Source organism: Dermacentor variabilis, chromosome 10 (genome assembly GCF_050947875.1).
Source record: "Dermacentor variabilis isolate Ectoservices chromosome 10, ASM5094787v1, whole genome shotgun sequence".
In the NCBI taxonomy this organism is placed as follows: Eukaryota; Metazoa; Arthropoda; class Arachnida; order Ixodida; family Ixodidae; genus Dermacentor; species Dermacentor variabilis.
The window spans coordinates 21,055,877-21,083,608 of record NC_134577.1 but is presented as its reverse complement, the minus strand read 5'-3'; the positions used below and the strand labels follow the sequence as shown (position 1 = coordinate 21,083,608).

Sequence of the window (27,732 nt, the reverse complement as noted above, 5' to 3'; positions counted from 1 at the left end):
TAGTACAAGCCTAAGCGCCTACATCCAATCACGATAATGATGAACTAGGTCGGTTTTATGAAGATATTGAATTAGCGATGAGAAAAGTGCAAACTCAGTATACTGTCGTAATGGGTGACCAACGCAAAATTGGGGATAAAGGATGCTGATGAACAAGCAGTTTGCAGCTACGGCGTCGATACTTGGAACGCTAGAGAAGAGATGCTGGTAGAATTTGCAGAAAAGAACAAGCTTCCAGTAATAAACACCTTTTTCGGGAAGCGTAGAAACAAAGCGTACCTGGAAAACTCCTAATGGTGAAAGAAGAAATGAAATTGTTTTATACTTTCTGTTGATCCCAGCATAGTGCAGGATGTACAAGTGATAGGTAGGGTAAACTGCAGTGATCACAAGTTAGTGAGGGCTAGCATTCACCTCAATTTAAACAGAGAAAGAGTAAAATTGGTCAAGAAGAAACAGGTCAGTTTAGAGGCAGGAAGGGTAAAAGCAGACACATTTAGGCTCGTACTTGCAAACAAAGTTGCAGCTTTAGAACAGAGAGATGATGATAATGACATAGAGGTAATGAATGAAACCGTAATGAGGCTGGCTTCAGAGGCAGCAACTGAAGTGGGAGGCAAGGCACCAAGCCAACCAGTAGGCAAGCTCTACCAAATAACAAAGGACCTAATAAGGAAACGACAAAGAATGAAAGTGTCCAACTCAAGAGATAAGAGAGTTCGCGGAACTGTCAAAACTGATCAACAAAAGGAAAACAAGTGATATTCAGAACTATAATGTGCGAGACTGAAGAACCAGTAAAAAAATGGATGCAGCCTGAAATCAGTGACAAGGAAACTTGGCATAGGACAAACCAAGATGTATGCACTGAAAGATAAGCAGGGTAATATCAGCAATCTTGAAGGTATAGTAAAAGCCGCGGAAGAATTTTATACTGACCTGTACAGTACCCAGAGGAGTCAGGATACCTCCATTACAAATAATAATGAAAAGGATACAGGAACTTCAATAACTAGGATAGAGGTCAGAAGTGCCTTGCAAGACACGAAACCAGGAACAGCGGCAGCAGAAGATAAAATAACAGTCGATTTAATCAAAGATGGAGGAGACGTAATGCTTAGAAAACTGAGGGTTCTTTATACGAAGTGTCTAGCGACTACAAGGGTCCCAGAAAACTAAGATCGCAAACATTATACTAATCTACTTAAAGGAAGACGTTAAGGAATTGAAAAATTATAGGCCCATTAGCTTACACCCAGTATTTTATATAAAATGTTCACCAAAATTATCTCCAATAGAATAAGGGCTACACTAGACTTTAGTCAAACAAAGTAACGGGCTGGTTTCGGGGAGGTTTACTCTACAGTGGATCACATCCATGTCATCAATCAGGTTATCGAGAAATCCGCAAAGTACAATAAGCCTCGCTTTGTGGCATCCATAGATTACGAAAAGGCATTGGACTCAGTAGAGATACCAGCAGTCATAGAGGCATTACGTAAGAAAGGAGTACAGAACGCTTACGTAAATACCTTGGAAAATATCTACGGAGGTTCTACAGCTACCTTAATTCTACACAAGCAGGAATATACCTGTACAGAAAGGGGTCAGGCAGGGAGATACAATCTCTCCAATGCTATTCACTGCGTGCTTAGAAGAAGTATTCAAGCTATTAAACTTTGAAGGCTTAGGAGTAAAGATCGACGGCGAATATCTCAGCAACCCTCGGTTTCCCGTTGAAATTGTTCTATTCAGCAACACTACAGACGAGTTACAACAAATGACTGAGGACCTTAACAGCGAGAGTGCAAGAGTGGGGTTTAAGAATAATATGCAGAAGACGAAGATAATGATTATTAGCCAGGCAAGGGAACAATGGTTCAAGATCGCCAGTCAACCTCTAGAGTCCGAAGGAATACGTTTACCTATGTCAACTAATCACAGGGAAGTCTGATCATGAGAGAAAAATTCATATAAGAATAAAAATGGGTTGGATCGCATATGGCAGACATCCCCAGCTCCTGACTGGAAGCTTACCATTATCATTGAAAAGGAAGATGTACAATCAGTGCATTCTACCAGTGCCAACATATGGGGCGGAAACTTGCAGAATGACAAAGAAGCCTGAAAACAAGTTAAGGACCGCGCAAAGAGCGATGGAACGAAGAATGCTATGCATAACGTTAGGAGACAGACAGAGAGCGGTTCAGATCAGAGAACAAACGCGCATAGCCGATACTCTAATTTAAATTAAGAGAAAAAAAAATGGAGCTGGGCAGGTCATGTAATGCGCCGGTTAAATAACCGTTGGGCCATTAGGGTTACACGAAATGGGTACCAAGAGAAGGGAGACGCAGTCGCGTACGGCAGAAGACTAGGTGGAGCGATGAAATTAGGAGATTTGCAGGTGCAGGTTCGAATCGGTTGGCGCAGGACAAGGGAAATCGGAGATCGCGGGAAGAGGCCTTCGTCCTGCAGTGGACATAAAATATACTGATGATGATGATGATGATGAAAGAACTAGCTCAAAACAAGCATACGAACCATCACTATAGTATCAGATACCCCCTTCAGCAAATGTAGTGGTGGTTTTGCAACAGCTTCGTTGTATACCCAGGCTGATATGGACCAATATTACTTGACAAAGGTCGGATCAAGTTCGATAAAACTGATAACGACCGACGAGGGCTGATGAGGGTCTATACTTTTCGGATCAAGTTTCATAACATTGATAACTACAGTGGCCTGCGTGAAGATGAGCGAGTGGTACAATGCTTACGCGTACTTATACAACGCCCAGAGTAGTGTCTGCGTGAATTTTTTTTCTCTTAGTGTCAACTGGAATATCGGCTATCCTTGTTTGCTCACTAATCCACGCCGCTCTCTTCTCGTATCTTAACGCTACATCTAACATTTTCAGCTCCATCGCTCTTTGCGCGGCGGTAATTAAGTTGTTCTTGGGCTTCTTTGTTAACCTACAAGTTCTTGTCCCATATGCTAGCACAGGTAGAATGCAAGGGTGGTACACTTCTCCTTTCAGTGTGAGTGGTAAGCTCGATGGCAGTATTTGGTAATGCATTCTGTATGTGCTTCAACTCGTTTTTATTATTCTATGAATGTCCTTCTCATGATCAGACTCCACTGTGATTAGTTGACCTAGGTAAACGTACTCTTTCAGACTAGAGGCTGACTGGCGGTCCTTAATTCTTGTTCACTTGTCAGGCTATGAAGGTATCCTGTTTCCGACTTTTTCTGGCAAGAATGATGACAGCTGTGACAAAGAACACGAACCGCTCATCGAGAAAACATTCGAAGCTTTCGCTGTCAAATTGTCCTGTCGGATATTTTGTTGGTGCCAAGGCTGTCATAATTATCGTACAGAATGAACCAGCTTTTTCTCGTCGCACACCTAGTTGAAGCTCGCTATCCTGTGCTATACATAGATCATTTTTATTGGCAGAAAGGCAGAGAGGCACCAGCCTTCTACTCTACGCTGGAGAAGGGGATTGGGGGAATAAGAAAGATGATAGCATGCGAAGAGGAAGGAGGGTAGTGGCATAGGGAATGCGACGCTGATGGCAGCAGGAGAGAATGCTTTTCTGTGCAGAGTGCTGTGGTCAAATTCTTTAAAATTCTTGACTGTAAGAGTGTCACCCATTGGACAAACACTAAAATTTTTGGAGTGCACACTATATTGGGGCCGGTCAAGCTGCTACGAGCAGCTTTATTTCCCACTTTCCCTCTGCAATACTGTGCTTTTGTGGAAACAAAGCATACATACATGCATACAAATTGGCACACTGTGATGGTGAACAAGCAGAAACACTATAGAATTTAATAAGTCCCTACCATCCTGCCCGAGTTTCATGTCCTCTAAGAGTGAAAGAAACAAACATTCTTGTGAAGGAAGAACTTAAAGCAATAAGACAATCGTCAAATGCATTGGACGCTTCAAGCCAGTTCGGGAGTAGTTCATGCGCTACTGCAGACGAACGGAATGCACTCAGTGCGACCTTCTTCGACACCTGAACAAGGCGACTACCTCTGGAGCGCTCCGAAAAGACGACCCGAATGTGCATTAAGCAAGAGCGGATCCAGGGGGGATGTGCATGCTGGGCCTATAAACGTTTTAGTGCCACCTTTTATCGTACATGGTTATCGTACATGGACGGCCCAAAAATGTATTTTCGCTTCTTTTGCGCAACGCTAACTTCGTCAATAATGCCATAACCCGCGCGCGTACTTGGCTGAAGAAAGACTGTTAGTACAAGAAATACTTTGCCAGCGTAAATGTTCTTAATAGCACTGCTGCAAACTAAAGCATCGCTGTGAGAAGGGCTAAAAATGCTCTACGCGACGATAAACTTGAAGGCGACATCATCGAGAACTTTGGCCAGGACATATTTCTACCAAGACCAGTAGCGAAAGGTATTCTTTTTTCGGCCTTTCTACCTGCGGCACAAGTTCGCGAGATCAAATCCCGGCCACGGAGGGTGCATTTCAATTAGGAGGAAATGCAAAAACACCCCTGTATTTATATTTAACTGCGTGTTAAAGAACTCCAGGTGGCCAAAATTAATCCGGAGTTACCCACTACGGAGTGCCTCATAATCATATCATTGTTTTGGTGCGTGAAACCACATAATTAAATATATTGCATGTCTAAGCGCAATTAAATAGCTTTTATTGCATTATATTGCACGAGCTCGCGAAAACAATTTTCAGCTTATTATTACAAGAAAATATTATCCCTGCAACTTACCGCATTTGCAGCCACGTCGTCCGCGCAGCCAGGACCCGACAGCATTCTGCCACTCTCACACGGCATTGCTCATGACCAGCCGTTTCCTAGGCGACCGAGCAGAGTTTACCTGCATATAGCCATACGCCTCATTATTTTTCTACCAGCGCTGTCGTCGTTTCTAAAGTCGTTATCGCCTTTCATAAACGCCGCACTTCGTACGATTTATCGACGCTTTCACGCGATCAGCAACGTTCGTAGTTCGCAAGAAGACGCTCATCAAGCTTGCAATGTTACACTGAATATCTGCTGGCTTCAATCGTCGCGTTCTGCTCCGGTCAATGTGCGCGCTATCGTGTAGACCGCCTATTCTCGCGATTTCTCTCTGGCCTCGGCGAAGGAAAAGACAGCAACATTTAGCTTCGGGTAAATGGAATGCTTAGCGTACTCAACAGGAGACCATTTCATTTCAGAGTGCTTAGTATTGGTACAGGTACTATAGTACTGCTGCCCACCACCACAGTGCTGAAAGCACTTGCACCATGACTGACTTCATTTATGTCGCGCCATGGTGTCAGAATTCTTTTATAACTAATCTTTCTTTGCCTCCCCCCCCCCCCCCCCCCCCCCCCCCCCACTTAGCGAGTGCTGTCTGCTTGTCTTGCACGATTTCCGGACATAGTGCAAACCGATGCGCACATGCCTTTCATGCCCAGTTTTGCCACTAGGTGCGCCTCATACGACGCGTTCAAGAGGAAAAAGCGAAATCAGGAAATAAACAATTGATGATAACTGAAATGGAAGCTCATTACTTTTCGAAGCCTATGAAACGAGATGTAAGAAGGAACAAGAAGCATGTGCTTGCTGCGGTAAAGCTAGGGAAACGATGGAGCATGTTTTATTAGAATGTGAAGATTCCCATCTGTCGATTTAGGCACCAATTGACTCCTTGAAGAACTTGGGTTCAGCGAGAGCAGGGGCAAAGTAAACATGGCCGCAATAGAGATTAGTAAGAAGCGATTCGAAGCTTGGTGGAAGTAGGGAAACAACAAAAAAGGCTGACGTACAAAAACTAAGTTTACAATAGGGGGTCATAAAATTTTGCTACGGGAATTCATCTTGCCTTTTTTTTTTGTTTTTTTCTTTTTACCGAGGTGGGACATCAGGCAGTATAATAGCAAGAGCTTGGTGGCGCAACCCATCACCCCGTTCCAAAGGGGACGCTCATAACATCCATCCCTCGATGCCCAGATCTCCGCCTTATAGCGACAATGTGCTACTGCTCAGTACACCATGACTCACCTGTACTGTGCAGGCATTACAATGTCACTGGCACGAAGTTATTTCAGCGAGGGTAAATGAAACGCTGAAACCGCCCGCGAAACGTGAAGAACGAGGCTGTCCACCTCCCGATGGCCTGGCTAGAAGGACGTATGGCGGCGCCGGAAACTGACACGGAATGCAGCTCGGGGATCCCACAGCAGGCACACCTGCAAAAATTTGAGATATTACAGGGCAGTTCCCGTGATGCTCGAAGCAGCACACACCATCGAGCTCCGTCTTTCCAAGCGTGTGCGTGCCAACATCCCGCGCGGTTCGCGCTGCAGGTATAAGCACACCTCGGCCTCCGGAGAGTAGAGGACAATGCGAATCTTTGTCTCTTGGACACAATGTCTCATCTCGCTTTATCCCAGTCTTCTGGGTTTCAGATACCTACCGATGACTTGTTCTTTACAAGCTGCAATTCTACCGTTAGCGCGCTCATGGGCAATCTGCACAATGCGATTTAGCCGCTCGCAAATTTTCCATCTGCTAAAACCATTCCGCACAGTCCATTTGCTACGCAGCAATCGGCTGCGCAATGCAAATTCTTTTGGCAGCAGTGGGAGAGTTTGCTCTAGATTAGAATCCGTCGTGCAAGCTACCACAGTATACGCTTTCAAAACCTGCGTTGCGTCATAGCGTTTCGTCGACCATTTACAAGTTAGCTAATTAGATTCTGGTGTTCTACATGCCAAAACCCTGATTCGGTTATGAGGCGTGGCGTAGTGGGGCATTCCGAATTAATTTTGAACACCAGGCGATCTTTGACGTTCCCCTATTGCAACATCCACAAGCGTTTTTGCATTCTGCCCCCATCGAAATGCGCCCGCCGCGGCGGGGATTTAATTAGGCGACGTCGTGCTTAGCAGCGCAACACCGTAGCCAATAAGCCGCCGCACCGGGTAAGTGAACACAAAGCGCGGGTTTTCAAATTTACAGCGAAACACGCGTTACAGCACGAACAGTGTGGTCCACTCTTAAAGGAAACACTGTAATGTGCGGTTTTCGCTTTGCTTGCGCTCAAGCTACAAGTGCCGGCTGAAGTCATGTCAGCGCACCGTTGCAAAGACGAGCGATTACAAGTTCACCGGAGGGGAAACCGCGCACCTGCTCATCATCTCGGCATTACGCCCTGTATATACAGGGATCTGCGTACGGCGTACCTGCTTCGGTTCTTATTTGTAAATAATCTCGCATGTTGTTGAACTTAAGGTTCGCGATCATTGTTAGCCGGGTTTGTTTGAAAATGTGGAATATAAAACAAGGCACCTGCATGAACACGTCGCTTGAGTGATAACGCAACCCACATATGGTAAAAAAAAGTCAAAGGGAATTTAAGTACAAAGGTAATGCACCAGCAAGGTAATCCAAGTTGTGCGCTAACAGGTTTGACAAGTTGCTCCGTATATCGCTGCTATTTCGTTTCCTTTCTTGCACCTGGAGATGTTGAAGTCAATGATAACAGGCACATCTACTTTTAACAACTATTTCAATCCTTTGCACTGCAGAGCGCATCACCTATTCATGAAATATACTTAAACATGTTCGTTAAAAATTCAAAAAAATTGCAGGGTCGCAATATCTCTCGTAGGAGGTGAACGGCTAAAGCCTACTCTTCCTCCTCCTCCTCATTACGAGCCGTCGTTAGACATGTTGGTCATATCGTATTCATCAGTAATCATTACTAGTGTCTTCAGTTGGTATTAGTAATTACTAATCATTAGTAAGCATTTTTAGTAATTCCTAATCAATTGTGGTCATTACAAGCCGTCGTTAGACATGTTGGTCATTTTGGAGTCATTAATCATTACAAGTCATTAGTAGTCATTAGTCATCTCTATTGCCAATCACCAATCTATTATAACGTTGTCATTCACTAACTGTCACTATCAATCATTTTTCTTTAATCTGCCTACATGCGGCTTGATCGGCTGGCGAGAGCTGCCGACTAACATTATTAACACCTGTATACTTCCTCTAGAATGGCAGGAGAACTTTGTAAACGTTTTACATAACGCCTCTAAACGAGCAAAAAGCTACGCTGTAGGAATTTTATTTATCCCTAAAAACTACAACAACCAACCTAAAATCGCTTGCAGTTCGACGGAAACCGAAGCAGGCGGAGGCGCCGAAGCAGTTGACTAAGCAGATCCAACGTTGCACGTCAGTACGTGACATGGAATGCGTACACTGCTCTCTCCTTCAACCCTTTCAGAATCAATTTTTCTCCCGAGATACGTCCCCAAGGGCACATATTGGTGCAAATTTGCACTCTTTGAGTGAATTGTTCAAAGGAGAAATGAAAAATTAAAATCTGGAGAATCGCGTGCCGAAACGACGATCTGATCATGTGGCACGCAGTGGTGGGCGAGTCCGGAATAATTCTGACCGCATGGGTTTTTTTTAACGGGCATTCAATGCACGGTACCCGGGCTCTCTCCCATTTCGTCCCCATTGAGATGCGGCCGCCGCGGCCGGAATTCGGCACTTTCCCCTCTGGCTTAGAAGGGCAACGGCAAAGCCACTAACGCCACCACGACGGGCCGCATAAGGTTCTTTAACGTAGTCCTTAATCTAAGAAACGGCAACAATTTCTTTATAAAATGTCAAAACATTTGAACTTATGTCTCCCCTCGAAATAGCCAGGACCTGTTTTCCTAGCAGCTCTTAAGCGTGTGGTATAGTTTATGCCGGATCCCCGCGCAGCACACACTCCCGTTACGTCTCTCGATTCAAATTTTGCGCACGACGTTCGCTCACGAATGTCTGCCGACGGGCGCAGGCACACGGCGCAAGGTTACGTCAAAAAGCGTGCGTTCCACTGAGCGCGTTTTATTTCGTCAGGATAACACAGTCGACCGATTGTTTAACAGAAAGCGCGCCAGCATCGACTGGCTGGCCGGCCAGTCTTCTAACCGCGCGAAGCGATGAGACCGGCAACAGTAGCGCATGGGCACCAAATACACTGGAAGCGCAAGTTCCGTCTGCTAGCCTCCTTTCCATACCAGCATGACACAGCCCCTGGCACGACTAACTCGGTGCAAGCCGCCCGGCTTATCGGAGATAACGGCTTCCAGCGATCTCGGTGCGCATACGCTGCTCTTGATCTCGTCGCTTCGCGCGGTTCGACGGCGCCGACCGGCCGGCGAGTCGCCGCTCGAGCGGTACTGTTAATTAATCGGCCGACTGTACAAGCAATCTTCTAAGGCAAGCCTGAGGCTGCTATCGAAATGGCGACAACGTTCACAAAGTTCGAATGCAGCAAAAGCACGTCGTGCCCGAGCGAATGATCTGATAAAGAGCGATATTTCTGTAGAAGCGATAACCGGTAAAGGGAGAAACAACGTACGGTGCATGGTGATTATGATAGCTGTTAGAAATGCGAATTTGCGCGAATTATTAGAAAACAAAACAGTATAATCGAATGTACATATTCCCGTTTTGTTTCATTAAGCTCGCCGTAGATAAACACTCCGACCAACATAGTGTATCAAGCGCTTCTGGTAAGGATATTTCGAAACGTCCGTTGCTCCAAGATCAGGCTAACCGTGCTTTCAATTGTTAGCTTAGACATGACATTACGTGGGAATTAAGTTGAAGGAGTCGCCGAATAAACAACGTGTCATGGTGCCACCGCTACCTGAAGGCATGTCATCACGACTAGCGAACCAAAATTGAGCGTACAAGTCCAGCTTCTCGCGGCATATCACGGCGGTGGCATTCAAGCCTCATGTCAGACCACCATAAGTGCAGTTGCAATCACAATTATTTCTAACAATGAAGCCACACCTACAGCGGCCAAAACTGAATGCTTTGGAAGGAAGACGCATTAAGCTAGCACCATTGAAAGCATTCGAGCCATAAATGTGCAGCACCATGCTCATAAGAGGTAGAAATGCTCGTAAGCAGTGTGCGCGGCTTAAACATGGCATAACATATGACAGCGCTGTGTTATGCTATTTCCACTAGCCCCAACGCAAGTCGTAAATATAACGACCTCGGTAAATTGTAATTGTAGGAGTCAGCATAAACCACTGTAGGCACTAATAAAACACTCAATTATATCAGTTTCCAAAAATTCGTTGGTCTACAGGTTCACATGCAAACCTTGAATGCCGGAAGGGCAAATGCCGCATTAAAATCTTCCGACTTCCGAACAACACACGCCTGCTATTATTTCGCGCTAACGGGAGAATGACATCTGCTAGAAACGACAACGTATGTGTTATGGCCGGGCTTTCATTAGTTTCGACAAAATTAAACGAAAGCGTTTCTTGAAGTTTTCCAAACGAAATTAGATTGTGGCGTTCCTTTCAAGCAACGTACAGTTACTCTTCTTATCGCCGAACTAGCGTAACCACGCTCGCAACACAATTTTCAGCTTACTAGCGCGAAAAGTAATATCCGTGCCGCTTACCGAACTCCCAGACACGTCGACCGCAGCCAGGCCCCGACAGCGTTCTGCCGCTGTAACGTCTATGCCTGCCTGGCGCACGCGGGACCGTTTCCTAGGCAACCGAGGAGAGTTAACCCGAGCAGCGCAGGTCTCCTCAGGCTTCGCTGTTCTTCCGTCGGGGCCTTCCTTGCGGCTATCGTTATCATCTATCGCGCGCCCTGCAGCCTGCAAGTCATCGACGCGTTCGCACTATCAGCTCTGCCTAGGTTCGCATGAACATTTTTAGACGTCGATGGCGGACGCTATTCAAACAAAAGAAGATGGCTGCAGTGGAAGTCGCGTATACTGGCTTATGGCTACTCGGGTGAAGCCGGCGGCTGCCATTTTTTTTTTTTTTTTTGAGGGGGGGGGGGAGTGGGTCGAGAAGCGACCTGCCGAGAGCTTCGCAGCGCTGTTCGCCGACTTTTCAAGTGGTTTTCAATTGCTTAGCGGATTTTCAAGTTATAATGCAACACGGTTTCCATTCTTTCGGCATGAATATGCACCTGCCGCAAAGTATAAAAACATTCGCGCAATTATTGGTCTTATTCGCCTTCTTTAATGCAGCGTAATAATTGATCAATCATGAAAGCTGTCAGAACAAAAACAATTAACTGAAAACGTAGCGTGAGAAATAACAGTACATGCAACAAACATAAGTATTCGTTATCTTCATAATCATCCGGTGGTGTCTGTGCTTTAGCATCCTCACAGCATTGAGAGTCTCGGAACTTTGGTGGCGGCCGTTTTCTTTCAGCCTTTAATATAATTTTTTTTCACTTTAGAGCAAGGCAATACTAATCTGCTACTTTGTTTATATGAGAAGGATAACGCTAACACGTCAACTGCTTGTGCCCCTGTAAGTATGCGCACTGCCATGTTAACACGTGCCCTTACGGTACGAAGTGCGCATGCTCATATTTGTATCTGTCCCTATATATACAGCCCCTTGTCTGATAATAAACACTTTGTTCCCTGCCTCCCGACCGTTCACAACGCCAACTTTCCTAAGAACACCCGAGCGCGCTAGCACACTTTGGGATCCGCACAACACCGCCTACGGCGAGATACGACGACGCGAAACACACAAGCTGCGCTCCTGGCGTGCTCTTGCCCCCAGAAAGATGGCGACCCGGCGGCTTCACTTGTCGGGCGCTCCCTCCACTCCTGCAGTTTTTCTTTAACCTCCTTGATTCAAACTTGCAACCTTACAATGAATAGCTGCGGCTTCATTCGCTGGGCATTCCTGGACCCTAAAGTATACGCTGCTCATCAACTTTTTAATGCGACACTTGCGTCATAATTTACAGAGGCATCTGCACATATATAAATGCATGAGAATTAAATGTATGCATATGCGGGCTTTCTGCACATAATTGAGGCATTCTGTGTGAAGCTATTAGGAAAAGTTGTAAGAACTTTGAATTACGGTAGCAAACAAAGACAGGAAACGATTTAATTTGTAATTTTCTCGTGTTTCTATAAAAAAACATCTTTGTTCTCAGGTAATATTATAGAATAGTACAGTAACCCAGCTGTTGAATGGTACGACTAGTGCGATTGCATTACGTCACAACCTTCTATACGGTTATGTCAGTTGGAGATCACCTTCCGATGGCTCTATTAAATTGTAAACGATGATATTGTCCATTATTTTGTGTCTATTTTATAAGTTATAATATGCATGTTTGAATTTTCCAGCGCTTCTGCTTGCTGTTTACCTATTATAATATTTAATTGAATTAATAGGTTTTACGTGCCATAACACGATTTGATGAGGCACGCCATAGTGGGGGACTGCTAATTAATTCTGACGACCGCGGTATCTTTAACGTGCGCCCGCGGAACACAGGTGTTTTGCATTTCGCCCCCACAGAAATGCGGCCGAACGGCCGGGTTGTGATCCGGCGACTTCATTCTTAGCAGCGAAATATCATAGCCGCTACACCGCCGCGGCGGGTTATTATAACGTTAACATCTTGGTTACTGTAAAAACAAAAGTTGGAAGGCGATTGAACGCCCAGTCGGAGTCTATGGAAGACACTCTCTTCGTTAGCATGTTGACGGTAAGAATTGGGTGCATGAATCGCATGATTTATTGTGGTAGCCGCGCTGAGAGCGAAAACATTTGTTCGACGTCAACCAGAGGTCAAATCACCTTTAAACTTCTTCCCGCCATTTATCGTCATCGTCATGCTAACCATCATCTTCATCACATTCCCAGTGATCCCAGTAAGACACCCAGTGACACAGCCCCAGTAGCTACCGCGGCCCATACGCAAGGTCGTCACATAAGCATTAACACCAAGGGGACATACCCTGCGGCGAATGCACAGTGGCAGCTGTAATTCGATTGTACCATCTTTTGAATTAGCTCACGAAAGAGACTGGAAACAATAAAAAACAAATACGAAATTTCTCATCTGCACCATCGTCACTGAAACTCTCTACAAATCATTAGTTCGCTCCCAACTAGAATACGCATGCCCAATTTGGAACCCGGCTAATATCACATTCAAACAGCATAGAAGCCGGTCAAAATCGCGCAGCGCGTTTCATCTTATCAAGCTACTCCAGATATGCTAGCGTTACGTCAATGAAAACAACACAATTGACAGAACTTTCTTTCCGCCGTAGATGCTTCCGGCTTTCGGTTTTTATAAAATCTACCACCATAACCCTTGGTTGAAAGAACAGATTATCACCAGACAGTCATACGTATCATCTCACTCTGACCACAGTTTCAAAGTTGGTGTGCCGTCTACACGCACTAAACTGTGTAGCAATAAATATTGGAGTCACCTTCCCGCCACCGTCGCAGCCATCCTTCAAATCCACCATTCATGAAACGCCACGTTGAATATGTCTTTGTATCTTGCGCAAATTTTTTTTCTATGTTCACCCACTCTGTTCTGTAATGCCTTCGGGCCTTGAAAGTATGTTAAATAAATAAATAAATAAATAAATAAATAAATAAATAAATAAATGCCCGATACGGAAATGGGGTAACTCGTCAAGGAAGACATCGCATTTATGGTTTCCGTAGCAGTACAGGTCCGGAGAAGGAACAGCTAAAGGCAGAGAGAGAGAGGGAGAGGGCAAGGACAGGAAAGGCAGGGAGGTCAACCAGACGAGCACCTGGTTTGCTACCCTACACCGGGGGTGAAGGGAAGGGGAATAGAAATCGAATGAGCACTGAGTGCGTGTGGGAGGATGCACCGGGACACTATAAGCGGCGCACTTAAGCCGGCGCACTTAAAGTAGTGTGCTAGTGCACCTACTGTGTACCTGCCCTTTAAACTTTAAACCGGGTGGACTCGAGACCGTTCTCCGTGTCAAAGATACTCGGACCACGGCTAAAGGCAGAGGAGACTGACAATAGCCCTACCGCCCATGCGCTGTCCAGCAGTAGCGTGAACGTGCTATAAGAAATTAAACAGTAAACAGTGAATACATTGTACGAGAAAAGAACTTGGTGCAGAAAGATTAGCGACAATTATTAATACGCACAACAAAAATCATTTAACATACATCGTAAACGACATTGTGCTTGAATGCTACGTATTCTATACAGATGTATAGGACGACAAATGAGATTTAAAAACATTAGTGCAAGGAGACGTATACATACATTCTATCACATTAATTAAGACTTGCGTGTGTTGATTTAAAAACGTAGGTATTAGGTGCTTCAATTGTTGAGTGCCATATTTGGTTCGACAGAGTGGAACTTGAAATTGGTTGGCTTAGTTTGAATTGCTTGCTATTCGATATGTGTCCACAAATTCAGAATCATTATGTTGTCTTCGACGGCCGTTTTTAATGCGAAGCATTTTTGACGAGCTCAACCCAGCTTCCTGTAACAGGTGCCTGGCCGTTTTTCATGGCCGATCCCGAACACAGTTCGGACTAAATATGTGGGCCGATCCCGAAAGTAGTGAAGCTTAAAATGTGGGCCGCTCTCAGGGGTATGTGCCGCGCTTTAATGAAATTTTTCATGAGAACTTGGGGAGAAGCAGCAGAAGAATGCGGACGTGCCCCGCATCGGCTCCGTCTTTTTGAATGATTCTGCAGGCACTTTTGGCAGGACCACGCACTGAAGCACTGAAGGTTAACCCGAATCGGTGGATACCTTTGGACAAGGTGGGCCAGCATTTTTTGGACTTCTATAGCCTGTTTTCTGTGCATCGCACGTGGGCACCACGCTGGGCCTAACGCCACGTAGGTCTAGCGAGCCCGCCAAGCCGGCATGGCCGATATACGCATGGACGACGAACTCTCCTCGGAGACGGAAGACGGCGAGGAGAGAATGGGTTGGCAGGTGGTCACCAACCGAAGATCGCGATCTGCGAAAAAGACCTGGGGAGCTGGTGGAGCCGCCAATTTGATCCAAGAATCAAAAGGAAAGGAGATCGCCAACCAAGGTGCTGCCGGGGCCGACAAGCTCAAGCGCCGGATTGTGAAGGCGTCAAGAATGCCGCAACTGCCGGAGGAGCACAGGAAAATCATCGTTAGGCCTCGGGGAGGCCTCAACCTGAGCAAGGTCAGCACAGCTATTGGAGAAGCGATCGTCGCGGCAGCCGGACTTACAGCAGACCAAGCGAAGGAAGACATCGTCTACCCCAACTTCACACAGAATATTGTGGTGGTTAGTACACCGGACTCCTCTCATGCTGAAAGGTATGTGAGAATCAAGTCCATTACGATCGTGGAGGCAGAATATGAAGTGAGCTCTTATGAAACAGCCCCCCACTCTACGTGCAAGGGGGTTATTAGAAGAGTGAACCTCAATGACAGTCAGAGTGTGATCACGAAAAAAATACGAAAAAAAAGATCACGAAATACAACCCAACGGCGTTGGCTGCACAACGTATCAAAGCTACGGGATCGGTTATTGAGCTTTTCGACGGATTCAGGGTGCCCAACTTCATCAAATATGGGTCAACCCTCGTGAAGTGCGACCTGTACAGGAAGCAATTTGATGTATATTACGCATGTGGAAGAACCGGACACAGATCAGACGTTTGTCCAACACCCGATGTTGTGCAGTGCAGGGGATGTGGTATGCAAGACCCAGGGGAGGCTCATATCTGCTCTCCCAAATGCAAGTTCTGCGGTGAAGATCACCCCACAGGTGACAGGGCTTGCAAGTAGCGGTACCAAATACCATATGTAGTAAGAGTAAGAAGAAGACAACGCTCCAAAGTGGAGAGCGAGATGGAATCGGCCCAACCGACAAAGGAAACCCCTCCAGGCGAGGGAAGGCGCTCACGCTCGAGAAGCACATCAAGCTCAAGAAAGCGCTCAACATTGAGGGGAAGAAACCGTTCCAGATCTCGGGAGGCGCAGGTGCGCTTCGAGGAGCAGGAGCCGAAGACAAACAAGAAAAAGGAGCCAGGAGCGACCGGGGCCGAGAAAGTCAAAGGTACTGTGAAAGTCACAGGTGCGCTAGCCTCGCAGGAACAAAGCAACGATGCCAGAGTAGAACAGCTGATCTGAGAGGTTATATCACTAAAGAAAGCAAATGAAGAACTTAAGCAGCAGATTCAGGAAATGAAAAAAGGGTTGAGGACAGAAAGCGGCAGTGGCAATAGCTAAGCCGGTGTGTAGAAGTAACAGCTAGGAAGAAGACACCGGCGCCCAAGAAGAGAGCTGTAGCTCCGGAGGCAGAATCGATGTGCTCGGTTCTGGAGGAGATTAGGAATGCGATTAGTGAACTAAAGGACACGGTAGACAGCGTTAACCTTAAGGTGGAAAAACATGGAAGTGGAATTTAATAGCCGAGAAAAGGTTGAAAAAGCTAGAGGCCCAAGGAGAGGATTAAGAATATATGCCCTTGAAAGCCGAAAGCGCTAGAACACCCCCAGGAGCGATAGGTGGTACAGTCAAGCGAACAGTGACCGGGGGTAGCAAGTCAGGGGGCAACGACAATAATAATGGATAACATAAATAGACTTAGTGTGTGACAGTGCAACTGCAGAAGATTTCAGCAAAAAAGAGCGTCACTAGCACAGATAATCAAAACGGTTTAAAATAGGCCGCAATTATTAATGTTGCAGGAAACTCTAGCGGAGGAGATCGGGCTGTCCGGCTTCAACTCGGTCTGCAAAGGCAAAGAACCAGGCAGAGCAATTGCCACCCTAATTGAGAAGAAAATTCCCTACATAGAGCACGATCTAAAATTAGGGGCGAGTAAAATTGAATACATATTGATAGAAATGGTCCTAAAAAGGCACAAAGGTAAAGCGCAAAGCTTGTTCTGCCTCAACATATATAGCAGTCCCAGAGAGATGCGACAGAGCTTCAGAGCAATCTTTAATAAGGCCATGAGGGTAGCAAAAACTGCGCCACTCATAATAGGAGGGGACTTCAACGCCCCACACCTATCTTGGGGTTACCGCTGGAGTAGTAAGAAAGGGGAAGGAATCTGGCAGCTCGCCACGGATTCAGGCCTGTCTCTTATTACGGACCCAGCCTTTCCTACCAGGTGTGGCATTTCCACGTGTAGGGACACTACCCCGGACTTATCCTTCACTTATAACTTACCCAGGGCAGGCTGAATCAACTCTGGTACGGACCTAGGAAGCGACCATGATATACTACACATAATGACGGAAACGACGGGGGGGGGGGGGTAAAGTATTTTCCCTTACATAGACTGGGATCACTTTAGGAAAATCAGAAAAGATAGAGCAGACACTGATAGAAAGTGGCGTACGAGACTACAAGAGTGGGTGGCTCAGCTTAGGGACGACTTGAATGCAGCAACTAAGGCTATAGAGACAGAGGAAGAGGTCGAACAAATTGATAGAGGATTGGCGCATTTCATCGAAGCCAAGCAATCGATTTTACAAAGATGGAAAGCACAACGCTTAAACAGAAGACTTAGGAAACGAATTGCTCAGCTCAATAAGAATATAGAGGAACACGCACGATATTTGCAGAAACAAAAATGAGATGAGGTGTGTAAATCTGTAGACTGAAGGATAAAACGTGGAGGCAATTGGAGTCTGCTCAGGCATCTGCTCAACGAAAAAGGCACTAAATCGAATAGACGTACGTCAGTGGCGAAACTGGTACACCAGGAAAGTCAGAGTGCAAGCGCAGAGAGCATAATGGAGCGATTGGCTACTAAATACTTGCCTCTTAGGAAAGAAGATCAGGATGTGAGTTATCTCGATTACTTAGCGGTAGAATGCAAATATGTGGATCAGGAATTCACCGAGAGTGAGGTACACACGGCACTGTATGATGTGAATAGTAGGTCAGCAGCTGGCCCGGATGGCATCTCTAACAGATTGCTTAAGAATTTGGACGACGAATAAATAAAATATCTGACCACATACATTAATGACCTATGGAAAGATGGGGTATATCCAGAAGAATGGAGGACGGCCCAGTACTATCCTAATACCAAAGCCGGGCAAGCAACTCATCTTGGATAATCTGAGGCCAATTTCGTTAACATCATGTCTAGGGAAGACAATGGTGCATGTCATATTGAACAGGTTAACGAAATATGTGGAGTACAATGACATCCTACCGTACAATCTGATTGGTTTCAGATCAGGCTTGTCCACACAAGATGCCATGTTGTTAATCAAACATCAACTGCTATTAGCTAAACCAAAAAAACACTCGAGCTCTCTTGAGGTTGGATGTCGAAAAAGCTTTTGACAGAATTAAGCATAGAGCAATACTTGAAGTGATTTCCGAACTGGGATTTGGGAGGAAACTCTATGAAGTGGTCAAAACCTTTCTTGGCAATCGTTCAGCTCAGCTTAGATTCGGGGATATTAAATCAAAGAAGATGGATCTCGGTGACAGAGGGACGCCACAAGGGTCGGTCTTGTCACCTATGCTTTTCAACCTGGCCATGTCAAAAGTGGCAAAGGGACTAAAAGGGATAGAGGGCATTCACTTTACCATTTATGCACACGATGTGACTATATGGACCGCTGAAGGAAGTATGGGACATGCGGAAAGCAGACTTCAGAAGAGCATTTATGAGGTGGAGTCTATTTTAGAAGACATGGGACTCAAATACTCTGCTAATAAGTCTGAACTCCTTGTACTCAAGAACAGAAGAAGGGGTAGAAAACCGAGGGGATACGTTCCCGAGGAAGAACCCAGGTTAGTACTAACCACGAAGGCAGGCGAATCTATTAAGCAAGTAGAATCCATTAGAGTCTTAGGGTTATTCCTGGAGGCAAAGGGTGCAAATATAAGAACAATTCGACACATCACAAGCAATACTGTGGAGGTAATAAGACTGCTAAGGACAATCACTAACAGACACAGAGGGCTGGGAGAGGAGAGCGCCATGAGACTGGTTTACGCTTTCGCCTTGTGTCACTTCTCATATGCAGCTGCGATGCACAGTTGGACAAAGACAGAGCTAAACAAGTTCAACAGATTAATTAAAAGGCTAGTCAAAACAACAGTGGGGTTACCGATTAACACGCCGGATAACAAATTATTGAAACTGGGGCTCCAAAACACAATAGCCGGGATAATTGAAGCTCAGCAAATTTCCCACAGAGAGAGGCTCTCTAGAACAAGGCCAGGTAGAGCAATACTAGAAGAGGTAGGATGGTGCCCAACCGAATCCAAAATTTCAGGTGAAGGCACAGTAGAACTAAAAGATAGCATAAGAGAGATAATCAAGACGACTCCTTTCCCCGGAAATATGCACCCGGTGCACAACCTGGAAAGACGAAAGGCAAGGGCCAAAGCTCTCCTGCAAGAGATAGAACACGACAGAGAACATGCGGCATTTGTAGATGCTGCGTGGGTCAGAGGAAAGAAAGCCTTTACGGCAGTAGTAGTAGATGCAGATGGTCTCACTCGGGATGCTACTACAATCATGTCTAAAGACACGACAGTCGCGGAACAAGTAGCGATAGCATTGGCTTTAAGGAATAATAAGTGGACGAAGATTTACAGTGACTCTAAGATGGCTATTAGACACTTTACCAATGGCTTTGTAACCAAAGGGCTGCCCAGCTGATCAGTGAGTTGGATAGCAAAGAGATCGAAATACGCTGGTTTCCTGCGCACATGGGGTCTGTCGATCCATCTCGGAAGAATTTAAACGAGATGGCTAACGCAGCTGCACGAGGACTTACTATCCGTGCACAACGCGACCAGGACCTTAATAATATACAGGAGGAGAACAGGGACCAATTACTTACATATAATGAAATCACGAGGTATTACTACATGAACAGAAGGGAATTCCCAGTGCCACACGCTAAGCTCAATAGAGCTCAAGCGGTGACTCTGAGATTGTTGCAAACAAGAACTTATCCAAGTCCAAACTTTATTAACAAGATATATCCTGAAAGAGAGATACCAATCAATTGCGAGAAGTGTAATGGCATTATTACTCTGGATCACATGCTTTCGCAGTGTCCTGTGACTTTCAGAGACTGTGACAAGGAGATACTGGTGGAGGCGAGTCCTACACAGTGGAGTTCTTTTCGATCAAGTACAGGCCGTCCAGAAGGCCCATGATACGGCGGTAAGGTTAAACCTTACTGTCCCGACGTGGGAGCCGCCTGCGTCAACCTAAGGGTTGATCTTCAGGACATTATTAAATAAAGATCACCATACCATACCATACCATGAGAACTTGGGTATGTTCCACTGTGCATATGTTCCACTCCATGGGTACGTGCCGCTCTTAAACAATGAACCTCTTCGACGGCAACTTGGGTATGTGCACCATGGGCCGCAGGATATGTACGCTTTTCATTTATGCTTTTTTGTCACCAACTTTCGTCAGTGGGTATGACAGCAGCAGCAAGCAACAATGAAGTATTGAAATCGGCGTGATGCTTCGTAGTTGAACTTGGTTAAAACACGTTGTTGGGCTAGTTGGTTAGAATCCATGGTAGAGTGCAGATGCTCGACTGAACAAGAACGTAGAAAGAAACAGACACACAGACAGCGATTCTTCGCTGTCTCTGTGTAGTCAAACATAATTAACCACTGCTGCTGAAAGCGCATGCAAGCAATGGACATTAAACAGCTACGGTTATTTACTTTTGACTTTATTCGCTGGCTGTCGATACCGGCGGGTGAACAACTTGACCGTAAAGAAAATGCGAATACGGATGTATGCGTGAAAGTACATGCATGAGAACAGCGAAGGCGGCGAACAGCGTATTGCCGTTCATGAAGGTTATTCATCGGCTTCCCTGCAGATGAAACGGTCCAAGAATTTGGATTCACCGTTACACAGACGTTGGGTAAAACTATACAGGCTCTTTTTGGCCATAGCTAAGCCTCGCAATGTACAGTAATCGTAGTGCCATCCTTTTAAGATTGGCACCATGGCACTTGCTCATCGACTGCCTCGCGCTCCCATTTTCCTGCCGCTGGACGCCACGGCCTTCCTTTTTTTCGTATCAGCTTTCCGATCACACTTGAAATATAAATTAAATTGGGAATTTTACGTGCGAAAACCAAGATATGATCACGAGGTACACGGTAGTAGAGAGGACGCCGGTATCATTTCGACGCCCTGGGGTTCTTCAACAACCTAACGTCGGCTATCGAGCTTTCTTGAACGATTGCGTCCTGTATCGACAATAAAGAACGCTGGCGGCGTGATGTTTCTGCAAGCAGATACACGTGTCACTATCTCTCACAGGTGCTTGCAATGCAAAATGGCTTTGAATGTTTCCAAAATGCTAAACGATTCTCCCGCCACAGTGCCCCATTCCCTCATGCGTACAGCATTAAAGATACACCCTTGTTTTCGTTAACGTCGTCTTCTCAGTGAGTATCTAGGCGTTCATCTAACAAACGATCTCGCCTGAAACACGCATGTCCCTTTCATCATGGCTAACACAAATAGCATACTGGAATACATGGAAGGAAATATGACAACGCGCCATCGATATGGTACCTTCATACCAAAACTCTCATTGATGATATTAGAGCTGTCCAAAAACGCGCAGCACGCTTCATTCTTCATGATCAAGCATTTATCCAGAGTAACACTAATCACACAAGTTCTCGCTCGCATCCCTTTCATTACGCCAGTAAGGCCCTGTTCACTATCCGCTTTTCTTTAGCATGGCGCTCTTGGGTCTCCCGGGGCGGATGGGGAGCATACCCATACCATTATACTTTTGTTCTCAAAATATGCGTCATGAACATGGTAGTGACAGACATTCATTATTACACCGACACCCCTTTCATCAGCCAAATATGAAGCACGCAAGGTCGGAATCCACACCTGCTCCCCCCTCAGCGCCGGATATTTTCGCATCATAATTCCTTCAATTCCGGAACGTCATCCGAGTGGAATCGGCTACGGTCAATCATCGTAGTACCTAAAAAATTAAGATTTAATGAAAAACATTTTTGGTTATCTTATCACTGAATAATGGGTCTTTTCGCATGCACTTTGTGGTTCAACATTGCAGTTCATGTTCCACATACTGTGCTGCATTCCTGTATTAACTGTTGCTTGTATTTGTTTTTATTTGTGGCGCAATTTAATATATCTTCCTAAAGCTTCCTATTAGTCTTTGAGTGTGTTCTTTTTTCATGTGGGAATACGTATATTTTTTATGTTCACTACAGGACAAGGGCCTCTACCCGCGATCGCAAATTACCCGTCTTACACTAGCCGATTCTAATATGCACTTGCAAATTTCGTCATTTCATCAACCCACCTGGTTTCCTGCCGCACTCGACTGCGCTTCCCTTCCCATAGCACCTATTCTTTAGTTCTAATCATCCACCAGTTATCTACCCTACGGATTACATGGCCTCTCCAGCTCCTTCATATGCGGAAATATTTCGATGCCACCAACGATAATCATGTACGTCTGTCACGTCAGACGAATGCAATGGCGCATACTCACGTAAGACAGAGGCTACAAGCGCAAAAAGAAGCGTACAGTGCATACATTCATGGATAGGCCTGAAGGGGGCATTTGATGAAGTAGCATACGAGGCTATCCTACGGAATCAGCAACACAGGATGCGGGGAGGGAACACACAATTACGCTGCTGATTTTCTATCTCACCACACAGCCATCACCAAGATCGGGGATATAGCCTGTCGCCATCACACTCGAGTCTCGATTCTTCCCGCGATTCTCTTCAGCATGTCGCTCCTAGGGCTCCCGGGGCGGTTGGGGGGCATATCGAACCTACGCCATGCACAATAAGCAGATGATGTGACCCTATGGACGGGTACGGACTCTCTCGGCGGCGTGCAAGACACCCTGCAAATGGCAGCGGACACGGTAAACCAATATGCAGAAGAGATCGGACTTCTCTGCTCGCCTCAGAAGTGAGAGCTTCTTGTGGTCGGGCGGCGTCGCACCCAGAAGGATCAAGATAGCATGCAGATCGTCATAGAGGGACAGGTTAAAGCCCTTCAAAACCCTCGCAATCCTTGGACTCCTCATACAAGCTAACGCAAAATGCGACCAGATGCTCCAACACCTCAACAGGTCCAAGCAGCTGGCCTTACTGGTGATTTGTACAATAACAAACAAACACCGAGGCATGAAAGAGAACGAACCCATCCACCTGGATCGAGCCTTCATCCTGGCTAGGGTGACGTATGCAGCGCAGTACGTGGTACTGACGAAAACAAAGACAAACTAAACACACTCATTCGAAAAACCACAAAGCAAGCACTTGGCATCCCTATGAGCACGACCGCAGACAGCATTCTGCGTATTGGTCTGCATAACACCGTTGAAGACCTAATAGAAGGCCACTTCTCCAGTCAGAAAATGCGTCTGGCTGCGACCCAAACAATCTTAAGCAAATCAAGTGGAACTCGCCTACAAATACTAAACCACCCACACTACGCCCAGGAGATTGGGGACGCCACGGTATGATCCATCACTTACGGAAAAATATATACCCTCCCTGCCACCAAGGGCGGCGTGAAGCAAGAGCCAAGGCCCTGGGCAGAACCTACGGATTTCGACACTAGGTAGGCTATACAGACGCAGCCACATACCGGGGGTAAGAGGCAAAGCAGTCGTGGTGCCGACAAAGACGGATCTCCTCGTCAGTGCCGCCATGCCATATGCAAGAACACAGGAAGGAGAGGAACTAGGCGTGACATTATCCCTAACACAGACTACAGCAACATCCATTATAACTGATTCTACAGAAATGTGCAGGAGCTTTACGTCGGGCTGGGTTGCACCAACGACTCTGCGCATAACAGCAGCACGGTACTAGAAATAAATGTTGAAATAGTGCCGACACCCGCTCACGCCTGTCTGGAGAGCAACGAACTCGTCCACTACAAGGCCCGAGAACTTATCGACCAGGCACCGGAAGACACAGAAGAGATCAGTGACAACATACCAAAAAATCACTCAACACTGCAGACTCAATCCGAGAGCAATGGCTCATAACCCCGTAAGCAATGAGGAAATGCAATGGCTTATACCACGTAAGGCAGCCACAACAAGCGCTCATAAAAGAGAATCAAACATTGCATACATCCATTGAAATCACCTATACAACACACAGAACAGCCCTCCATACGTTCCAATAAAGAACACGATTCCTACAACTAACCCATGGCCCTCCGTCCCCAGCAGCTGCAGAGCACCTGACAAGGCGGCGGTCAGACCAGTAACGCAGCAGAGGGTGCTAAGAATGTCTGGGTCCGGACAGGCCGCCAATGGAAACTGACCCTGTCAACCTTTATGGAGGGAGGCTAGCTTAGCAGAACTCTGAGGAACTATCAGACATCGGGACATCATCGGCCATAGTGAGATTTGAAGAACTGGTGAGGCTTATACATTGCTGAGTAACGGCCATGCCCTCTGCTATAGAGGTCCCCCAGGTAAGAAGCAATATGGGGTAGGATTCCTAATTCATAAGGACATAGCGGGCAACATTGACGCCTTCTACAGCATTAATGAGAGGGTAGATGTAGTCGAAATCAAACTTAATAAGAAATATAGATTAATGGTAGTACCAGCCTAAGCGCCTACATCCAATCACGATAATGATGAACTAGGTCGGTTTTATGAAGATGTTGAATTAGCGATGAGAAAAGTGCAAACTCAGTATACTGTCGTCATGGGTGACTTCAATGCAAAATTGGGGATAAAGGATGCTGATGAACAAGCAGTTGGCAGCTACGGCGTCGATACTAGGAACGCTAGAGAAGAGATGCTGGTAGAATTTGCAGAAAAGAACAAGCTTCCAGTAATAAACACGTTTTTCAGGAAGCGTAGAAACAAAGCGTAACTGGAAAACTCCTAATGGTGAAAGAAGAAATGAAATTGTTTTCATACTTTCTGCTGATCCCAGCATAGTGCAGGATGTACAAGTGATAGATAGGGTAAACTGCAGTGATCACAAGTTAGTGAGGGCTAGCATTCACCTCAATTTAAACAGAGAAAGAGTAAAATTGGTCAATAAGAAACAGACACATTTAGGCTGGTACTTGCAAACAAAGTTGCAGCTTTAGAACAGAGAGATGATGATGATGTCATAGAGGTAATGAATGAAACCGTAATGAGGCTGGCTTCAGAGGCAGCAACTGAAGTGGGAGGCAAGGCACCAAGCCAACCAGTAGGCAAGCTCTACCAAATAACAAAGGATCTAATAAGGAAACGACAAAGAATGAAAGTGTTCAACTCAAGAGATAAGATAGAGTTCGCGGAACTGTCAAAACTGATCAACAAAAGGAAAATAAGTGATATTCGAAACTATAATGTGCGAGACTGAAGAACCAGTAAAAAATGGATGCAGCCTGAAATCAGTGACAAGGAAACTTGGCATAGGACAAACCAAGATGTATGCACTGAAAGATAAGCAGGATAATATCAGCAATCTTGAAGGTATAGTAAAACTCGCGGAAGAATTTTATACTGACCTGTAAAGTACCCAGAGGAGTCAGGATACCTCCATTACAAACAATAATGAAAAGGATACAGGAACTTCAATAACTAGGATAAAGGTCAGAAGTGCCTTGCAAGACACGAAACCAGGAAGAGCGGCAGGAGAAGATGAAATAACAGTGGATTTAATCAAAGATGGAGGAGACGTAATGCTTAGAAAACTGAAGGTTCTTTATACGAAGTGTCTAGCGACTACAAGGGTCCCAGAAAACTGTAATATCGCAAACATTATACTAATCTACTTAAAGGAAGACGTTAAAGAATTGAAAAATTATAGGCCCATTAGCTTACTCCCAGTATTATATAAAATGTTCACCAAAATTATCTCCAATAGAATAAGGGCTACACTAGACTTTAGTCAAACAAAGTAACGGGCTGGCTTCGGGGAGGTTTACTCTACAATGGATCACATCCGTGTCATCAATCAGGTTATCGAGAAATCCGCAAAGTACAATAAGCCTCGCTTTGTGGCTTTCATAGATTACGAAAAGGCATTTGACTCAGTAGAGATACCAGCAGTCATAGAGGCATTACGTAAGAAAGGAGTACAGAACGCCTACGTAAATACCTTGGAAAATATCTACAGAGGTTCTACAGCTACCTTAATTCTACACAAGCAGGAATATACATATACAGAAAGGGGTCAGGCAGGGAGATACAATCTCTCCAATGTTATTCACTGCGTGCTTAGAAGAAGTATTCAAGTTATTAAACTTTGAAGGCTTAGGAGTAAAGGTGGACGGCGAATATCTCAGCAACCCTCGGTTTCCCGATGAAATAGTTCTATTCAGCAACACTACAGACGAGTTACAACAAATGATTAAGGACCTTAACAGCGAGAGTGCAAGAGCGGGGTTTAAGAATAATATGCAGAAGACGAAGATAATGATTATTAGCCAGGCAAGGGAACAATGGTTCAAGATCGCCAGTCAACCTCTAGAGTCCGAAGGAATACGTTTACCTATGTCAGCTAATCACAGGGAAGTCTGATCATGAGAAGGAAAATTCATATAAGAATAAAAATGGGTTGGATCGCATATGGCAGACATCCTTAGCTCCTGACTGGAAGCTTACCATTATCATTGAAAAGGAAGATGTACAATCAGTGCATTTTACCAGTGCCAACGTATGGGGCAGAGACTTGCAGAATGACAAAGAAGCTTGAGAACAAGTTAAGGACCGCGCAAAGAGCGATGGGACGAAGAATGCTATGCATAACGTTAGGTCACAGACAGAGAGCGGTTCGGATCAGAGAACAAACGGGCATAGCCGATACTTTAATTTAAATTAAGAAAAAAAATGGAGCTGGGCAGGTCATGTAATGCGCCGGTTAAATAACCGTTGGGCCATTAGGGTTACACAAAATGGGTACCAAGAGAAGGCAGACGCAGTCGCGGACGGCAGAAGACTAGGTGGAGGGATGAAATTATGAGATTTGCAGGTACAGGTTCGAATCGGTTGGCGCATGAATGTCCTTCTCATGATCAGACTCCACTGTGATTAGTTGACCTAGGTAAACGTACTCCTTCAGACTAGAGGCTGACTGGCGGTCCTTAATTCTTGTTCGCTTGTCAGGCTATTCAACATTACCTTTGTCGTCTGTATATTAATCTTACACCCCACTCTTACACTTTCTCGGTTAAGGTCCTCAATAATTGTTGTAATTCGTCCCCAGTGTTGCTCATGAAGACATTGTCATCTACAAACCCAACATTTCTGAGATTATCGCCGTTGATCCCCACTCCTAAGCCTTTCCAGTTTAATAGCTTGAATACTCCTAAGCATGCAGTGAATATTATTGGAGAGATTATGTCTCCTTGTTTCATCGCTGTCTTGATAGCTAACTTCTTGATAGGCACTTATGTATATTCTAATTAGTTGGATCGGTTGCATGAATAGCCTCAAATAAAAATTTATTGAAGAGTTGTGAAGACAATAACATAGAGGCAGAAACGCAGCGGTGCATTTGTTGGCATCTGATCACGGTCACCGTCCACAAGATAAAACTGTTGAAAAATTCACGAACGATAGTTTAAAAACTGCTGAAAGCAGCGAGAACTGGGCCCTTATATCGACGGTGATGAGAGCTGACTTACATTTACGAATATTGTACTTCTTACACTTACACTTCCCCGAAAAGGAATAAATTACTTGCCGGGGATAAAGATTTCTCTGCTATGGCGACTTAAGCAATGAAAAAAATTATCTCACTAAAAATTTGCACCTGTATGGGTTTACAAAGGGCGTTCGGTTGTCCCATGGCTAAAACCTTCACATGTAAGAAGCAAGACCACATCGTTGGTATGGACCAATGAAGGTATCCT

General features: G+C 45.4%; 1 protein-coding gene across 1 annotated transcript in view; it reads right to left on the bottom strand.

The window, feature by feature from the left end:
- The window catches only part of LOC142560104 (uncharacterized), a 360,402-nt gene that overhangs the window by 78,275 nt on the left and 254,395 nt on the right, over window positions 1-27,732 (bottom strand). The window contains exons 9-10 of the mRNA XM_075671926.1: window positions 6,044-6,231; window positions 4,763-4,871 (exon numbers count right to left, since the gene is read on the bottom strand). The gene's annotated coding sequence lies outside the window, so the exon portion shown is untranslated. The remainder of the gene's footprint in view (window positions 1-4,762; window positions 4,872-6,043; window positions 6,232-27,732) is intronic.